General features: G+C 41.5%; 1 long non-coding RNA gene across 1 annotated transcript; it reads left to right on the forward strand.

Moving 5' to 3' along the window:
• The first annotated feature begins 408 nt into the window (after positions 1–408).
• LOC109250810 (uncharacterized) lies at positions 409–17,495 on the forward strand. Its single transcript, XR_002073194.2, has 3 exons — positions 409–675; positions 1,407–1,645; positions 17,130–17,495. It is a non-coding gene; the product is annotated as an uncharacterized LOC109250810 (long non-coding RNA).
• Positions 17,496–19,116: the final 1,621 nt, after the last annotated feature.

Consider the following 19,116-nt stretch of genomic DNA (forward strand, 5'->3'; position numbering starts at 1 on the left):
ATGCTAGTACCATGGAGATCTTGTGGCCACTGGTCTGTCCCTATCTGCTTGTATTTAATGCCTCTTAGTCATTAATTTGGCTCTGAGAAACCCAAGGCTTAGAAGTTTCGAAGAAACCAATGTGCCACCTTCTACCATACCTACTTATATCTACAGACCTACAGATCTCTGAAGCTGTACGTGTCTATAAAAAATGGCAGAATCTTACAAAGACAGTCTAAAATTAAAACGGCCAATATGGAGAACATTCCCATTAGACAAGATCATTCATTTAAGGAATGAAGTTGAAAGCCAGGGCTACTAACTCAAATAAACGGGGGAGAGTACCTATTGTAATTGGAATTTAGAAGCCTCTGATAGGCCTCAAGATTCCAAAAGTCTAAGGAGAATTAAAGATACAAGGGAAAACTAAGACATGACTATGTAAGACTAATGTGACTCCCACTGCTCCCCTCCATCCTCCCTTACCTGACTACTCAGTCTACTAATCCTCTCTCTGAATTTTGTTTCCCCTCTGAAGAGACTCGAAGACCAGCAACAAAAGTCCACCAAATGAGGAGCCCCCATACCATCTGGGCTGGTCCCATACTTGAGGAGATCCTGAGGAATGCTCCAGTAAACTGCTAGATGTTATTTCCTTAAAGCTTCAAGAGGAAACTAAAATTAAAATTAATGGTAAACCTTGCCAAATTCTCGTAGATACCAGGGCTATACTCCCTACTTTCAACCTCACTCGCTCTGGAGACAGCAGATGGGATCCTGGGGAAACTGGCAGAAGCCAGCAAAGGATGAGAATTCACACCAGAGTCAGCTATTCTGGATCTCTGTACTGTCCAGTAGAGAGAAGGAGGTAAAATCTCAGGTTGTCCCTTCCTTTCCAAATCCAGACTCATAAATTTGGTTTGGGGGCACTTGCTGGTTGCTGATCCTTCGTCTCCTAGGGAAAACTATGTCCTTGTTTCTCTTGTTTTGTGTCCCAACAACCTGGCTTGGCTTTATGCCTGCCTGCCACACGCAGGCTGCCAGTTCGAGTGTATACAGAAGCTCAGTCGCGGTTTGGGAGTTGGGAACTGCAAAATATGCCTGGACAGAAATGTGAGTTGTATTCCATCTGCAGCAAGCGTCCCACTAACTGTTACTAGCTCTCAGATAAAATGTCTAAGTCTTTCTTTCTTTGGGATATTTTGGGAGTGGCACTGGATCTTCAAGGATAGTACCCCTTGCACCCTCTTTGGAGATACCTCTTGTGTCCAAGTGTTTGTTCAATACAGCCAAGAATATTTGCTGTTTGTCCTGGATGAAATCTGACAAGATATTTGAAAGGATTTTTTTAAAGTAGCTCTATGGCCAAAAATTGGCCAAATTGGAAGCAGACATTCAGAGCCTAACAGGAACTATTTTTTTAGGCCTTCTTCCCTGAGCTAAACGAAACCATGTACCCAGGGGGAAAGAAAAACATTCCAAAGACAAACAGCTCTAAATCTAGAACACAAGAACTACCAACCAAATGATCTCTCTAAGACAGAAAAGGAACAACAGGAATGACTGACGTGGAGAATGTGAACTGGACATCATGACCTGTGAACAGCACACAGATATTCAGCAAAAATTGTGAGAACTCCCGAGCAGTAGCTGGGAGGAGCTGGTAAGCTATTGCCTTAAGTCTTTTTTTTTTTTTTTTAACCACATCTCTTAGGCTAAGAGTCTAACCAGAAAGGGAGAATTGTTAAAAACAAGACAAGAGACGTCAAGTGGAGTTGCTTATGCTAAGCCCCATATCACCAAAGCGAGACTTGACTTAATTACAGTTTGACTCTCCTGGAAATGGAATTATTCAGGAATCCCTTAATAGATGCCTGCCTTCTCCTAAAGGAAAGTTGGTAACCTTACAGTAACCGACCTACTTTTGTGCCTAGTATAACTTCTTGTTCCTGTTCTCTTCTGCCTATAAAAGTTTTTCATTTTGTACAGTTATTTGGAGATCCCTTCTCTCTATTACGTTGGATGCTCCCTGATTCGTGGATCATTGAATAGAGCCAATAAAATACACAAAATTTACTGAGGTGAATTTTGCTTTTTAACAGTAAACAGGTGAGGGCCTTTTAAACATAAAAGCAATGGTGGAAACAGTCACAAAGGAAATGATGATAGAGCCACCCATGTGAAATGTAACATCCCTCTCAGATATTCAGTTATCATACTGCCAGAGCATTCAGCAATGACTAACATAGATAGCAGAACTTCTGATACTCAGAGGGAGGTGACTTATAGATGTCTTCTGTCGGCTATAGTCTTAAAACTGTCTTGGATTCAGCCTTGAACTGGCCAAAATTGACCTCTTGGTTCACACTAAAGGTTAAAACCAAAGGATTTGAATCCTGTGACTCAGACTGACAGAGATGCCCTTGTTTGGCAAGATACTGACTCAAGAACTATAGAATGAAAAAATAATTTTCTCCAGGTAGTTAAATATGTCCCCACTTATTTCAACCCTGAGAATCCAGGATCGGTTGGGTATTGTAAGAGAGTGTAATATAGCACATAGCCTTGATCTAGAGTGTACGCATGATGGGTGGGCAATAAAGAAAAGTGATGGTCACTCTTATTTTGTTTAGCCTCTTGATTGGTCTGGGCAACAGTGAATTAGAGGAATCCAAATTTAACACAGGTGGTCTCAACGTACAGAAAATTACACATGAAAACAAACTTGTGCAACAGGTGAATCTGGGAGGTGATCACCCAAGGTTATTTCTCTTCTATCAATTCGTTTAATGTCAACTTCCTGCAGTGCTTTTAAGTTTCTCTGCATGAAGCAGTAAGGAAAATACGAAGTTAACATGGTTGGGTCACTGCCAGTAGAAGATCCTAAGAAGGAGATGAAGCTTCTCAATATTTGTGAATAAATTTGTGAATAATGTTTAGAAATACATCTACTGGATAAATGTTGATGCAGTTGCATAAAATATCAAGGCATGAAATGTCTGAGTGTTTGTGAATGGAACACTGAGGCTCTGGGCAGGTACCAGAGTGAGGCATTTGGAGAACAAAAATTTAAGGAGGCTGTCAGGGTTGACCCTGAACTTAAGTGACCCCCAAGAGTGAGTGCCTCCTTAAATTTTGGCCTTAGGCACGTTACTCACCTTAACCTTGTGCTGGTCTTGCCTTGCTGAGGTTGATCGTTCAGCCACAGAAGCAAAGGGACGCTCTGGTCTATGTGCCCTTAGACATTTGCCCATACAAATTGACATTGCACAGCCCTTACAGATCAAGACTGAGAAAGCCACTTACATGTTAGCCTAAGGGGAAATTTCACTGGCCCAGACAGAGTTAACAAGTGTGGGTTCTATCCCACACTGGTCCCTGAAGAGTATCTTTTCTACGTTCAGCCCCATATCACGTGCGAAGAGCTCTTAACGGAAACTTAAACAGAAAAAACGAGGGAAGATGGTGGCATAGGAGGACGCTGGGCTCACCGCGCGTCCTGCTGATCACTTAGATTCCACCTACACCTGCCTAAATAACCCAGAAAACCACCAGAGGATTAGCAGAAAGGAGTCTCCAGAGCCAAGCGCAGACGCGAGGCCCACGGAAGAGGGTAGAAAGGGCGGCGAGGCGGTGCGCGCTCCACGGACTGGTGGGAGGGAGCCGGGGCAGAGGGGCGGGTCGCCGGCCAAGCAGAGCCCCCGAGTCTGGCTGGCAAAAGCGGAGGGGCCGGACGGACTGTGTTCCGACAGCAAGCGCGACTTAGCGTCTGGGAGGTCATAAGTTAACAGCTCTGTTCAGAAAGCGGGAAGGCTGGAGGACAAAGGGAGGGAGAGCTGCTGAGCCCCCGGACGGCAGAGCTCAGCTTGGTGGGGAACAAAGGCGCTCTCCAGCGCCATCTCCCTCGCCCATCCCCCAGCCAAAATCCCAAAGGGACCCAGGTCCTGCCAGGGAACTTGCTCGCTCAGCACAAACACCCAACTCTGTGCTCCTGCAGAGCCAAACCTCCGGCAGCGGATCTGACTCCCTCCCGCTGCCACAGGGCCCCTCCTGAAGTGGATCACCTAAGGAGAAGCGAGCTAAGCCTGCCCCTCTTGCCCCCGTGCACCTTGCCTACCCACCCCAGCTAATACGCCAGATCCCCAGCACCACAAGCCTGGCAGTGTGCAAGTAGCCCAGATGGGCCACGCCACCCCACAGTGAATCCCGCCCCTAGGAGAGGGGAAGAGAAGGCACACACCAGTCTGACTGTGGCCCCAGCGGTGGGCTGGGGGCAGACATCAGGTCAGACTGCGGCCCCGCCCACCAACTCCAGTTATATACCACAGCACAGGGGAAGTGCCCTGAAGGTCCTCACCACTCCAGGGACTATCCAAAATGACCAAACGGAAGAATTCCCCTCAGAAGAACCTCCAGGAAATAACAACAGCTAATGAACTGAACAAAAAGGATTTAAATAATATAACAGAAAGTGAATTTAGAATAATAGTCATAAAATTAATCGCTGGTCTTGAAAACAGTATAGAGGACAGCAGAGAATCCCTTGCCACAGAGATCAAGGGACTAAGGAACAGTCACGAGGAGTTGAAAAACGCTTTAAATGAAATGCAAAACAAAATGGAAACCACGACGGCTCGGCTTGAAGAGGCAGAGGAGAGAATAGGTGAACTAGAAGATAAAGTTATGGAAAAAGAGGAAGCTGAGAAAAAGAGAGATAAAAAAATCCAGGAGTATGAGGGGAAAATTAGAGAACTAAGTGATACACTAAAAAGAAATAATATACGCATAATTGGTATCCCAGAGGAGGAAGAGAGAGGGAAAGGTGCTGAAGGGGTACTTGAAGAAATTATAGCTGAGAACTTCCCTGAACTGGGGAAGGAAAAAGGCATTGAAATCCAAGAGGCACAGAGAACTCCCTTCAGACGTAACTTGAATCGATCTTCTGCACGACATATCATAGTGAAACTGGCAAAATACAAGGATAAAGAGAAAATTCTGAAAGCAAGGGATAAACGTGCCCTCACATATAAAGGGAGACCTATAAGACTCGTGACTGATCTCTCCTTTGAAACTTGGCAGGCCAGAAAGGCTTGGCACGATATCTTCAGTGTGCTCAACAGAAAAAATATGCAGCCGAGAATCCTTTATCCAGCAAGTCTGTCATTTAGAATAGAAGGAGAGATAAAGGTCTTCCCAAACAAACAAAAACTGAAGGAATTTGTCACCACTAAACCAGCCCTACAAGAGATCCTAAGGGGGATCCTGTGAGACAAAGTACCAGAGACATCACTACAAGCATAAAACATACAGACATCACAATGACTCTAAACCCGTATCTTTCTATAATAACACTGAATGTAAATGGATTAAATGTGCCAACCAAAAGACATAGGGTATCAGAATGGATAAAAAAACAAGACCCATCTATTTGCTGTCTACAAGAGACTCATTTTAGACCTGAGGACACCTTTAGATTGAGAGTGAGGGGATGGAGAACTATTTATCATGCTACTGGAAGTCAAAAGAAAGCTGGAGTAGCCATATTTATATCAGACAAACTAGACTTTAAATTAAAGGCTGTAACAAGAGATGAAGAAGGGCATTATATAATAATTACAGGGTCTATCCATCAGGAAGAGCTAACAATTATAAATGTCTATGCGCCAAATACCGGAGCCCCCAAATATATAAAACAATTACTCACAAACATAAGCAACCTTATTGATAAGAATGTGGTCATTGCAGGGGACTTTAACACTCCACTTACAGAAATGGATAGATCATCTAGACACACGGTCAATAAAGAAACAAGGGCCCTGAATGATACATTGGATCAGATGGACTTGACAGATCTATTTAGAACTCTGCATCCCAAAGCAACAGAATATACTTTCTTCTCGAGTGCACATGGAACATTCTCCAAGATAGATCACATACTGAGTCACAAAACAGCCCTTCATAAGTTTACAAGAATTGAAATTATACCATGCATACTTTCAGACCACAATGCTATGAAGCTTGAAATCAATCACAGGAAAAAGTCTGGAAAACCTCCAAAAGCATGGAGGTTAAAGAACACCCTACTAAAGAATGAGTGGGTCAAGCAGGCAATTAGAGAAGAAATTAAAAAATATATGGAAACAAACGAAAATGAAAATACAACAATCCAAACGCTTTGGGATGCAGCGAAGGCAGTCCTGAGAGGAAAATACATTGCAATCCAGGCCTATCTCAAGAAACAAGAAAAATCCCAAATACAGAATCTAACAGCACACCTAAAGGAAATAGAAGCAGAACAGCAAAGGCAGCCTAAACCCAGCAGAAGAAGAGAAATAATAAAGGTCAGAGCAGAAATAAACAATATAGAATCTAAAAAAACTGTAGAGCAGATCAACGAAACGAAGAGTTGGTTTTTTGAAAAAATAAACAAAATTGACAAACCTCTAGCCAGGCTTCTCAAAAAGAAAAGGGAGATGACCCAAATAGATAAAATCATGAATGAAAATGGAATTATTACAACCAATCCCTCAGAGATACAAGCAATTATCAGGGAATACTATGAAAAATTATATGCCAACAAATTGGACAACCTGGAAGAAATGGACAAATTCCTAAACACCCACACTCTTCCAAAACTCAATCAGGAGGAAATAGAAAGCTTGAACAGACCCATAACCAGCGAAGAAATTGAATCGGTTATCAAAAATCTCCCAACAAATAAGAGTCCAGGACCAGATGGCTTCCCAGGGGAGTTCTACCAGACGTTTAAAGCAGAGATAATACCTATCCTTCTCAAGCTATTCCAAGAAATAGAAAGGGAAGGAAAACTTCCAGACTCATTCTATGAAGCCAGTATTACTTTGGTTCCTAAACCAGACAGAGACCCAGTAAAAAAAAAGAGAACTACAGGCCAATATCCGTGATGAATATGGATGCAAAAATTCTCAATAAGATACTAGCAAATCGAATTCAACGGCATATAAAAAGAATTATTCACCATGATCAAGTGGGATTCATTCCTGGGATGCAGGGCTGGTTCAACATTCGCAAATCAATCAATGTGATACATCACAATAATAAAAAAAAAGAGAAGAACCATATGATCCTGTCAATCGATGCAGAAAAGGCCTTTGACAAAATCCAGCACGCTTTCTTAATAAAAACCCTTGAGAAAGTCGGGATAGAAGGAACATACTTAAAGATCATAAAAGCCATTTATGAAAAGCCCACAGCTAACATCATCCTCAACGGGGAAAAACTGAGAGCTTTTTCCCTGAGATCAGGAGCACAACAGGGATGCCCACTCTCACCGCTGTTGTTTAATATAGTGTTGGAAGTTCTAGCATCAGCAATCAGACAACAAAAGGAAATCAAAGGCATCCAAATTGGCAAAGATGAAGTCAACCTTTCGCTTTTTGCAGATGACATGATATTATACATGGAAAATCCGATAGACTCCACCAAAAGTCTGCTAGAACTGATACATGAATTCAGCAAAGTCGCAGGATACAAAATCAATGTACAGAAATCCGTTGCATTCTTATACACTAACAATGAAGCAACAGAAAGACAAATAAAGAAACTGATCCCATTCACAATTGCACCAAGAAGCATAAAATACCTAGGAATAAATCTAACCAAAGATGTAAAAGATCTGTATGCTGAAAACTATAGAAAGCTTATGAAGGAAATTGAAGAAGATATAAAGAAATGGAAAGACATTCCCTGCTCATGGATTGGAAGAATAAATATTGTCAAAATGTCAATACTACCCAAAGCTATGTACACATTCAGTGCAATCCCAATCAAAATTGCACCAGCATTCTTCTCGAAACTAGAACAAGCAATCCTAAAATTCATATGGAACCACAAAAGGCCCTGAATAGCCAAAGCAATTTTGAAGAAGACCAAAGCAGGAGGCATCACAATCCCAGACTTTAGCCTCTACTACAAAGCTGTCATCATCAAGACAGCATGGTATTGGCACAAAAACAGACACATAGACCAATGGAATAGAATAGAAACCCCAGAACTAGACCCACAAACATATGGCCAACTCATCTTTGACAAAGCAGGAAAGAACATCCAATGGAAAAAAGACAGTCTCTTTAACAAATGGTGCTGGGAGAACTGGACAGCAACATGCAGAAGGTTGAAACTAGACCACTTTCTCACACCATTCACAAAAATAAACTCAAAATGGATAAAGGACCTGAATGTGAGACAGGAAACCATCAAAGCCCTAGAGGAGAAAGCAGGAAAGGACCTCTCTGACCTCAGCCGTAGCAATCTCTTACTCGACACATCCCCAAAGGCAAGGGAATTAAAAGCAAAAATGAATTACTGGGACCTTATGAAGATAAAAAACTTCTGCACAGCAAAGGAAACAACCAACAAAACTAAAAGGCAACCAACGGAATGGGAAAAGATATTTGCGAATGACATATCGGACAAAGGGCTAGTATCCAAAATCTATAAAGAGCTCACCAAACTCCACACCCGAAAAACAAATAACCCGGTGAAGAAATGGGCAGAAAACATGAATAGACATTTCTCTAAAGAAGACATCCGGATGGCCAACAGGCACATGAAAAGATGTTCAACGTCGCTCCTTATCAGGGAAATACAAATCAAAACCACACTCAGATATCACCTCACGCCAGTCAGAGTGGCCAAAATGAACAAATCAGGAGACTATAGATGCTGGAGAGGATGTGGAGAAACGGGAACCCTCTTGCACTGTTGGTGGGAATGCAAATTGGTGCAGCCGCTCTGGAAAGCAGTGTGGAGGTTCCTCAGAAAATTAAAAATAGACCTACCCTATGACCCAGCAATAGCACTGCTAGGAATTTACCCAAGGGATACAGGAGTACTGATGCATAGGAGCACTTGTACCCCAATGTTTATAGCAGCACTTTCAACAATACCCAAAGTATGGAAAGAGCCTAAATGTCCATCAACTGATGAATGGATAAAGATATTGTGGTTTATATACACAATGGAATACTACGTGGCAATGAGAAGGAATGAAATATGGCCTTTTTGTAGCAACGTGGATGGAACGGGAGAGTGTGATGCTAAGTGAAATAAGCCATACAGAGAAAGACAGATACCATATGGTTTCACTCTTATGTGGATCCTGAGAAACTTAACAGAAACCCATGGGGGAGGGGAAGGAAAAAAAAAAGAGGTTAGAGTGGGAGAGAGCCAAAGCATAAGAGGCTGTTAAAAACTGAGAATAAACTGAGGGTTGATGGGGGGTGGGAGGGAGGGTAGGGTGGGTGATGGGTATTGAGGAGGGCACCTTTTGGGATGAGCACTGGGTGTTGTATGGAAACCAATATGACAATAAATTTCATATATTGGGAAAAAAAAAAAAACAGAAAAAACGACAGACAGGAAAATATAATCCCGTTAAGGAATCTGCCTTGCTTTGTAAGACCTGAAACCGACTAGGCGAGAGACATTTTGCATCCCGTTCCATCAAGAGTTAACTCCCACCTTTTAGGCCTTCTTAGTCTGCAAAAACAAACAACTATCCAGCATGGGGGTGGAATCTGTAAGTGTGAGCCATACTCCACAGGTTTCTCTGCTGTTCTGGAGGAATGACACTGACTTTCTGAGAGAAGATACTTTTGCATAATTCCCTTCCTATTTCCTCCCTCAAAACACTTGTGGGCAAACAGGGCTCATATAGGGGGTGCTTTCTTTTGCTCCATTTTCCATTGACGGGGCGTCTTTCACGTTGTCTGGGGTCCCTTGCCATCTGTGGGGAGGCAGGCAGACGCAGGGCAAGCTGGCTGCCTGGCAGCCTTCACATGGGGGTGGAAGAGCACCTCCCACCCTTTCCAACAATGGTTCTGTGAGAAACGCTTTAGGGAACAGGAGAGGGATTCACTGAATGGAGGATATGGAGCAAAAGTCCAGGTTGGCTCTGCCTCTGAGCTGAGAACGGAAACACTGTTGTCAGGAATTGATTTCTGTCACTTGCATCCTCCATTCACCCTGGACCACCTTTATCGTCACCCACCTTGTTCTTTCCCCATTATGCTGAGAAGAGAAATGTTATTTCTCTGCTTCCACACTTTATTCTTTAACGAATGATTATCTCCTTATTCTGCCCACTCACTACCTCTCTCCTCATTATTCTCAGCAGGTTCATCAAACATCAAAACCTGGCTCAATCTACCCCGAGAACACATTCTTTTCCTGGAGAGCATGGTTTCACTTGAACTGGTCTGCTTCTGCAGCAAACTTTGGGACACATTTCTTGTTTAAAACCACAGCCCTAAATTTAGCTCCAAGGCCAGGATCTGTCTCATCTCCCCAAGAAGGTCTTACTAATACGAATACTATAGTAATGATAATTTCCTGTGTATGCACATCAAGCCCAATACCTTGGGATTGTTTGTTATGAGCTGGCCCCTCCCTCTCTCCAGCCTGCATCTCCTGGTGTCCTTTCCTATAGCTAAGTGCTCCCAAACATACTTTCCCACTTGAGGCTCTTCCTGATGCTATAATTCCTGCTCCTGTACCCCCCCCCCCCCCCACCTGAAGTCTCTTAGCTCCAGGTCTATCTTTCCTGTGGTTGCACTGGACAATGAAAATTTGAATCATTCTCATAGTCCTGGTCAAGTTGTGCCCTCCTCCATAAATACTTCCCTAAACTCCCACTAGTCCCTGTATTCATAGAGTTCTAACTTTTGGCCCAAGGCCCTTTCCAAATTAATCTCAAAAAGAGCACAATGTATAATTTTGAAAGAACAGGATCAGACAAGGAGCCCCAGTGAAATACATTTCAGGGATATGCATTTGGAAACTGGAGGCTTTCACACAAGATGTGATAATGTGGCCATTAGTCTGCAGGTGGTATGTAAAGATACAGAAGTCAACAGACCAAGCTCATCTCAGTCTGTTGTAGAGAAAAGGTAAGGATTGATTTAAACTCAACAAATGCTTGTTGAGCACCCTCCCCTGGGCTCTCTAGTAAGCACTGGGGGTGCCAGGCGGATGACTTCACTAGAAGGCTGATAAATGGGCTAAGCACTTTGAGTTTGTTTCCGTCCCTTGTGATGAGTTAATGCAGTGATTCTCAAACCTGGCTAGGCAGCAAAATCACCTAGGGAACATGATTTATGTATTTGTTTATTTATGCATTAGTTCTGGATCTCATTTTGTGGGAATAAATAATACATTCACAGGATATAGAGCCAAACGAGTGAAAAAGGCACACGGTGCAAAGTATCTCTTGCACCACTATTCCATTTGCGTAATTTCCCTAGATACCTTGCCACTTTATCTGGTATCATTGGAGAAGAGCTTAACTCCACTTATCTCTCTACCCATAGTAGAGTTTAAAAGGGTGGAAAGGTGATTGGAAATTTGGGTGGGGTGGGGGGGCATCTGAGCAGGCTGCCCAAGTCAAGCACAAATTAGGAAACCAGTCTGCAGAGAAAGAGGTTAGGCCTATGCTTATAGGATCTAGGCAAGACCAGGAAATGACCTCCTAAAGGTGTGTGAAGCCAGGAGACCCTGCCGCTGGTCATCTTAAACAGCCGGTTCCCCATGAGATCTTCAAGATCTGTGCCCACTAAGCCCCTCAGAATCTAGTGCCACACATTCGGCCTTCCTTCTTAGACATGGGGGTGTCAATGCGTCCATATTTGTCACTGTTTGACTATTGTGTGCTAGAATATGAGCATCAAGCATAATGGAAGAGCTTTGCAAGTTAGAGGCAATATTTGTTTTCTACCTTTTATGTAGTAATACATTACATGCCTCTTATGTGCACTCCTATGTGCATGAGACAACGCAGAGTCTCATTTTGTTCTCACAATGTTGCTGGGATATCATTGCACAGAGGCAGTATATAATACAGGTTAAAAGTATGGTGTATAAAGACAGGCTGCTCGATGCAAGTTTCTGCTCCTTTGCATGAAAATGTGGATCCTTGAGCAAGTTACATAGATTCATGGTGCCTCAATATCCTCATCATAAAAGACAGGATAGACATAACATACTTTGTATAGTGCCTGGCACATGTTTTAAACTCAATTCATGTTACCTATTATTAGTTTTGGAGGGAAGAATATCAACAACTCTACAGGACTAATGACATCCAGGATACCAGAAGCCATCCAAGCGATTGCTAAGCCAGGGAACAGAAGTCAGTATCAAATGCAAAGTACAACAAACAGAATTCAACAGCACATTTAAAGGATCATACGCCATAATCAAGTTCAACTTATCCCAAGGGTGCAAGGATGGTTCAAAATATGAAAGTCAATTAATGCAAAATACCACATGAACAGAATGAATGATTAAAATTACGATCAACTCAATAAGATGCAGAAAAAGCGTCTGATAAAACTCAACATCCTTCCACGATAAAAATTCTCCACAAATAAGTAGAAGAACATGCATACTTCACATGTACTGCAACATAATAAAGGCAATATATAAAACGCTGACAGTTAGAGTCACACTCAATGGTAAAAAGCTAAAATCTTTTCTTCTAAAATCAGCACCACGACAAAGACGACTACTCTTGCCACTTCTATTCACCATAGTACTGGAAGTCCAAAATAGAGCAAGCAGGTAAGAAAAAGAAGTAAAAGGCATCCAAATTAGGTTGAAACAAGTAAAATTACCTCTGTATACAGCATGATCTTATGTAAAGAAAACCCTAAAGGCTCCATGAAAAAATGGCTAAAATAAGTTGAATTTAGTAAGGCTGCAGGATGCAAAACCAACATACACAAATCAGCTGCAATTCTATACACTAACAGCGAATTTCTCTGGAAAGAGAAATTAGGAAAATAATCCAATTTACACTAATACTGTGAAAATAAATAAAGAGAATCCTCACTGAAGTGTATGTGGGAAACTAGAAGGGGGAACTGGTACAGCTCAATGTCAGTTACAGGAAGAATTGTCACTTACAGACCCTAACAGAGGAATCATCAACAGGAAAGAATGATCAATTACAGGTTCCAACATGTACCTTGAATCTCCTACAAGAAATCAATCATGCCTGCAATTACTCCACAAGAAACCCACCATCACTCTGAACTCCTATGTTTCTCAAATGGACTTTCATTCAAAACAACCCTCCCAATTCCTCCTTCTTCTCCAAAAAATAATGTTCCTCTCCTTTGTATTAGACTTGCCTATGGTTTTGTCATAGCCTGCATGTCCTGAACTACAAGTCTCTGTTATTCCCAAATAAACCTGTTTTTTGCTGCCAAAATAACTGATTTTTATTTGAAAGTTAACAATAGAAAATACAATAAAACACCCAGGCATAAATTTTCTCTCACCAAGGAGGTACCTATGTACTGAAAACTACTAAGACATTAATGAAAGAAACTGAAGAAGATATAAATAGGTATTCCCATTATCATGGACTAAAAGAATTAACACTGTTAAAATGTCCATACTACTCAAAGCAATATAAAGATTCAGTTCAATCTCTATCAAATTCCAATGGTATTTCACAGATATAGGAAAAAAAAAACTACCTTTAGAAAAAAGGCATTTGAGAGGAGAAAATGGGTGATGGGCATTGAGGACAGCACTTGTTGGGAGGAGCAATGGGTGTTGTAGGTAACATTAGAAACAAACAAACAAACAAATAAATGAAAAGAAAATGTAAAAAAGAATAAACAAAGTCTAATACGCATACATAAAAGCACACACCATGCACACACAAAAGAAAAATGCATTTGACAAACTACAACACATCCATTCATGATAAAAACTTGAACAAAATGGGTTTAGAGAGAACATAGCTCAACATAATAAAGCGCTTATATGAAAAGCCACAGCAAACATCCATCCTTAATGGGGAAAAACTAAGAGCTTTTCCCCCAAAGGACAGAACAAGACAGGGATGTACACTCTCACCACTATTATTTCACACAGTACTGGAAGTCCTAGCCTCAGCAATCAGACAACAAAAAGAAATAAAGGATATCCAAATTGGTAAGGAGAAAGTAAAACTTTCACTATTTGCAGGTGACATGATATGATATAGAGAAAACTCTAAACACTGCACCAAAAAACTCCTAGAATTGATAAACGAATTCAGTGAAGCTGCTGGATACAAAATCAAGGTACAGAAATCCACTGCATTTGGTTTTTTTTTTTTTTTAATTTTTTTTAACATTTATTTATTGTTGAGAGGACAGACAGAGAAAAAGCATGAGCAGGGGAGGGTCAGAGAGAGAGGGAGACACAGAATCTGAAGCAGGCTCCAGGCTCTCAGCTGTCAGCACAGAGCCCGATGCGGGGCTTGAACCCATGAACCGGGAGATCATGACCTGAGCCGAAGTCAGACATTTAACTGACCAAACCACCCAGGTGCCCCTGAGAAACAGACTCTTAACTCTCGAGAACAAAATGATAGTTACCAGAGGGGAGATGGGTTGGGGGATGGGTACAATAGGTGATGGAGTAAGAGTAAGGTAAGAGTACAGTTACCATAATGGAGTACAGCGTAATGCATAGAATTACTGAGTCACTATATTATACAACTGAAACTGATGTAACACTGTATGTTAACAGTACTAGGAAATTAACATAAAAAACTTAATAAGAAAACAAGATATTGGCTTATAATGAACAAAGCAAAAAAAATTTTTTTTTATGGAACCACAAAAGATTCTGAATTGTCAAAGCAAAGTTGGAGGTATCACGTTTTCTAATTTCAAACTATATTATGAAGCTATATAGCAATCAAAATGGTATATTATTGGCATGAAAACAGACACATAGGTAGATGGAACAGAGATCCCAGAAAAAACCTGCACATATACAGTGAACTAATCTTGGATAGGGGTGAAAAGAACATACAATAGAGAAAGGACAGTCTCTTCAACAGGTGGTGCCAAGAAAACCTGGATATCCACATGCGAAAAAAATGAAATTGGACCCCTATCTTATACCTCTCACAAAAATTAATTTAAATGGATTAAAGATTTAAATATAAGACCTGAAATTAAAAACTCTTAGAAGAAAACATCGGGAAAAATGCTCCTTGGACTTTAATCTTGGCAGTGACTTTTTGGATATCACACCAAAGGCACATGAAACCAAAGGAAAAATGAGGTGGGACTACATCAAACTAAAATTCTCATGAATGGCAAAGGAAATAATCAATAAAATGAAAAGGCTAATTATGGATTAGGAAAAAAAAAATCTACAAACCATATATCTCATGATGGGCTAATATGCAAAAGATAAAACAAACCTATACAACTCAGTAGCAACATACAAATAATCTAATTAAAAATCAGCAAAAGACTGAAAAGACATATTTCCAAAGATGACATACAAATGGGGGTGCCTGAGTGGCTCAGTCACTTATGCATCTGACTCTTGATTTTGACTCAGGTCATGATCTCACGGTTCATGGGATCGGGCCCCATGTTGGGCTCTGCACTGACAGCAGGGAACCTGCTTGGGATTCTCACCTCTTTGCCCTCTCTCTGCTCCTTCCCCACTCATGTGCTTTCTCTCTCTGTCAAAATAAATAAACATTAAAAAAAAGACATACAAATGGCCAATAGGTACATAAAAGGTGCTCAACATCACTAATCACCAGGGAAATGCAAATCAAAACCCCCAGGAGCTAACAGCTCATACACCTTAGGATGGCTTTTAGGAAAAAGACAAGAGATAAATCTTTGCAAGGAGGTGGAAAAAAGGGAAACCTTTTGCAATGTTGATATGAAAGTAAATTGGTTCACCCTTTCTGGAAAACAATATGGAGCTTCCTCAAAAAATTAAAAACAGAACTACCAATTCCACTTCTGGGTGTATTTCTAAAGAAAATGTAAAACAGTATCTCAAAGAGATATGTGCACTCCAATTTCACTGCAACATTATTCACAATAGCCAAGATATGGAAAAAACCTTAAGTGTCTATAGATGGGTGAATGGATAAAGAAGATGTGGCATACATATACTCTCATACATATAGATTGCCTATATATACTGATATATGTGTGTGTGTGTGTGTGTGTGTGTGTGTGTGTGTGTGTGTGTATGGTGAACAGTATTACATCATATATGTGTACATATATACATATATATATATCTATATAGATATATATGACGGAATATTTTTTAGCCATGATCGGCACTTGCAAAAAAATAGATGAGCTTTAGAGGACATTATGCTAAATGAAATAAGCCAGACAGAGAAAAACAAATATTGCATGATCTCACTTACATGTGTAAAAACAAAGGAAAAGAAATGCCAAGTTCACAGAGAGTAGAGAATAGAACAATACCAGGGGTTGCAGGTTGGGGAAAATGGAGAGATTTTGGTGAATGGATACAAGCCTTCAGTTATAAAATGAGTAAGTTCTGGAAAATAATGTACAGCATGGTAACTATGGTTAATAATAGCGTAATTTGCTAAGACAGTAGATCTTCAGTGTTTGTATTTATTTTTTGTATTTAAAAAAATTTTTTAATGTTTATTTTTATTTTTTTATTAATGTTTTTATTTATTTTTGAAGGAGAGAGAGAGAGAGAAAGAGAGAGACAGAGCATGAGCAGGGAGGAACAGAGAGAGAGGGAGAATTCGAAGCAGGCTCCAGGCTTTAAGCTGTCAGCACAGAGCCCAATGCGGGGCTCGAACCCACAAAACTGAGATCATGACCTGAGCCAAAGTCAGACGCTTAGCTGACTGAGCCACCCAGGCGTCCCTATTTTTATTTTGAGAGACAGAGCATGAGTGGGGGAGGGCAGAGAGAAAGAGACACAGAATCTGAAGGCAGCTCCAGCGCTGAGCTGTCAGCAGCACAGAGCCCAATGTAGGGCTCAAACTAACAAACCATGAAATCTTGACTTGAGCTAAAGTTGGACACTCAACCACCCAGGTGCCCCATCTTAAGCGTTTTTAACACACACACAAAATGTAATTATGTGAGATGATGGCTATAATCATTAACCTGACTGTGGTAATCATTTCACAAAGTATATGTATATTCAAATCATCATACTGCACACTTTAAATGTATTTATTTTTATTTGTCAATTATACATTTAAACTAGGGGGGCAAAAAATAATTTTTTCAAAGTGTTGTGAGCTTTTTTGAATTATTTGCAAATAATCACTTTGTCCATTTACTCCCTAGTGCTCTGGGATTCTAAAGGTTCAATGCATTGAACATACAGCATCATAGACACAGGAGGAACCTCAAGGATGTCCATCAGCCCAGGACCTTTGTCTTCCGGGAGAGAACACCTACTTCCAGGGACAGGGGATAGACTTAACCGGGTCAAACAGCAAGAATGTCACCAGCCACACCTGCCACCTCTCCAGTACGCAACCATAGCGTAGCAGGATTCTGCCACAGAGAGTCATGACACGGAGGCTTTTCTTTCCAGGAAGCAACTTCAATCCTGCCGACACCGCTCCGTTGGGTTCTTAGCCGAAGAACTGAGCCCCGAACGCCACGTGGCCTAGTTTTTTAATGTATTTTTTTTACTTCTTTGTCTCCCATATATGGTAACACCCAAACATGTAGTCTGATTAAGTGGTCTCATGGTACAAGTCGTGAGGGATGTTGTCGAGTAAGCGAAGAGCAAGGTTGCCTGGAGGTTATTTTTTTCTTTCCTTAGATAGGGGACCCTACTGCAATAGTGCCTCCATACCCAAGGGTCTCAGCACGCTATGCCACTGTGTACTTGTTAGGACTGCCATAACAAAATACCACACACTGGGTGGCTTAAACAACAGAAATGTGTTGTCTCGCAGTTCTGGAGGCTAGAAGTCCAAGATGAAGGTGTGAGCAGAGTTTATTTCCTTCTAGGCCTCTCCTTGGCTTGCAAATGGCCCTCTTCTTGCTGTGTGGTCACATGGTCTTCCCTCTGTGCACCTGCAAGCCTGCTATCTTTCCGTGTATCCTAATTTTCTCTCGTGATGACACCAGTCAAATGAAATCAGCGCTCACTCTAACAGCTTCTTCATTTTAACCTAATCACTCCTATAGAGGCCCTATGTCCAAATGCAGCCACATTCTGAGGTACTGGGGGGTTAAGCCTTCAACAAAGGAATTTCAGGGGTACACAATTCAGCCCGTAACAACTCCCTATGTCAGGGATGCTTATCCTGTTCCCTTAACTAAATCCTAATCATCTTCTGCATCCCAACTTAAACACCCCTTCCTTAAAAGAGCCTATCCTAACGGCCTCTCACTTCCTAGAGACAAGTTCAGGCCCCTTTCGAGGCACCCTTCAACTTGTACCTCTCATGACTGTTAGCAAATAAATCACTGGGTAAGGAGTCGATTGGATTTTGTCCCTCTCCGTGAGACTTTCATCCTCCACAGGGCAGGGAGATGGACGCTCTTGCTCATTCCTGCATCCTCAGGGACTAGCCAGGGCCTGGCCCAGGCAGCAAATGTTTACTGAATCAACACGTAAATGAATAATGCTTTCAGGAAGCAATGAAAGCCACAGAATCCTCTGTGGAGTTATTGGTTGCAAACTATTTTTACGTTTTCTCAGTTTGTTTATGATGCCTGATACAAACGCTCCTCATGTCCCAAAGCCCACTTCCAACCAGCCTCACTCCTTCTCTTTACCCAAAAGTACAACTGACTCCTTCTTCCTCATCAATTCTGCAGCCCATTATTTATGCAGGTGGTTTCATGCCTTTAAGTTTATTTATTTCGAGAGAGACAGAAACAGCGTGAGCGGAGGAGGGGCAGAGAGAGAGAGAGAGAGGGAGAGAGACAGTCCCAAGCAGGCTCCACAGTGGCAGCACAGAACCCTGATGCGAAGCTCAAACCCACGAAACCGTGAGGTCTGAGCAGAAACCAAGAGCCAGACGCTTAACCAAGTGAGCCACCCAGGCGCTGCTCGTTTCATGCTGAATTGTAATGTATTATGGGTAGTTTGTTAACATGTTTATCCCTCACATACACCTCACTCACCTTAGCTATGATCTCCGTGAAGATAAGAACAGACCCTAACTATAAATCCCTGGCACACAGCATAACACCTGCATAATAACGAATTCGTGCTTATGAGGAGATAGGACGTACCTGGAGCCCAACTCACATGGTTGGAGCCAGTTGTCAAAGGTGTGAAGTTCTTCTTTACGATTCTAGAATCACT

The sequence above is a fragment of the Panthera pardus genome, unplaced genomic scaffold (genome assembly GCF_024362965.1).
Source record: "Panthera pardus isolate Hobbes unplaced genomic scaffold, ASM2436296v1 HiC_scaffold_2, whole genome shotgun sequence".
Taxonomy (NCBI): domain Eukaryota; kingdom Metazoa; phylum Chordata; class Mammalia; order Carnivora; family Felidae; genus Panthera; species Panthera pardus.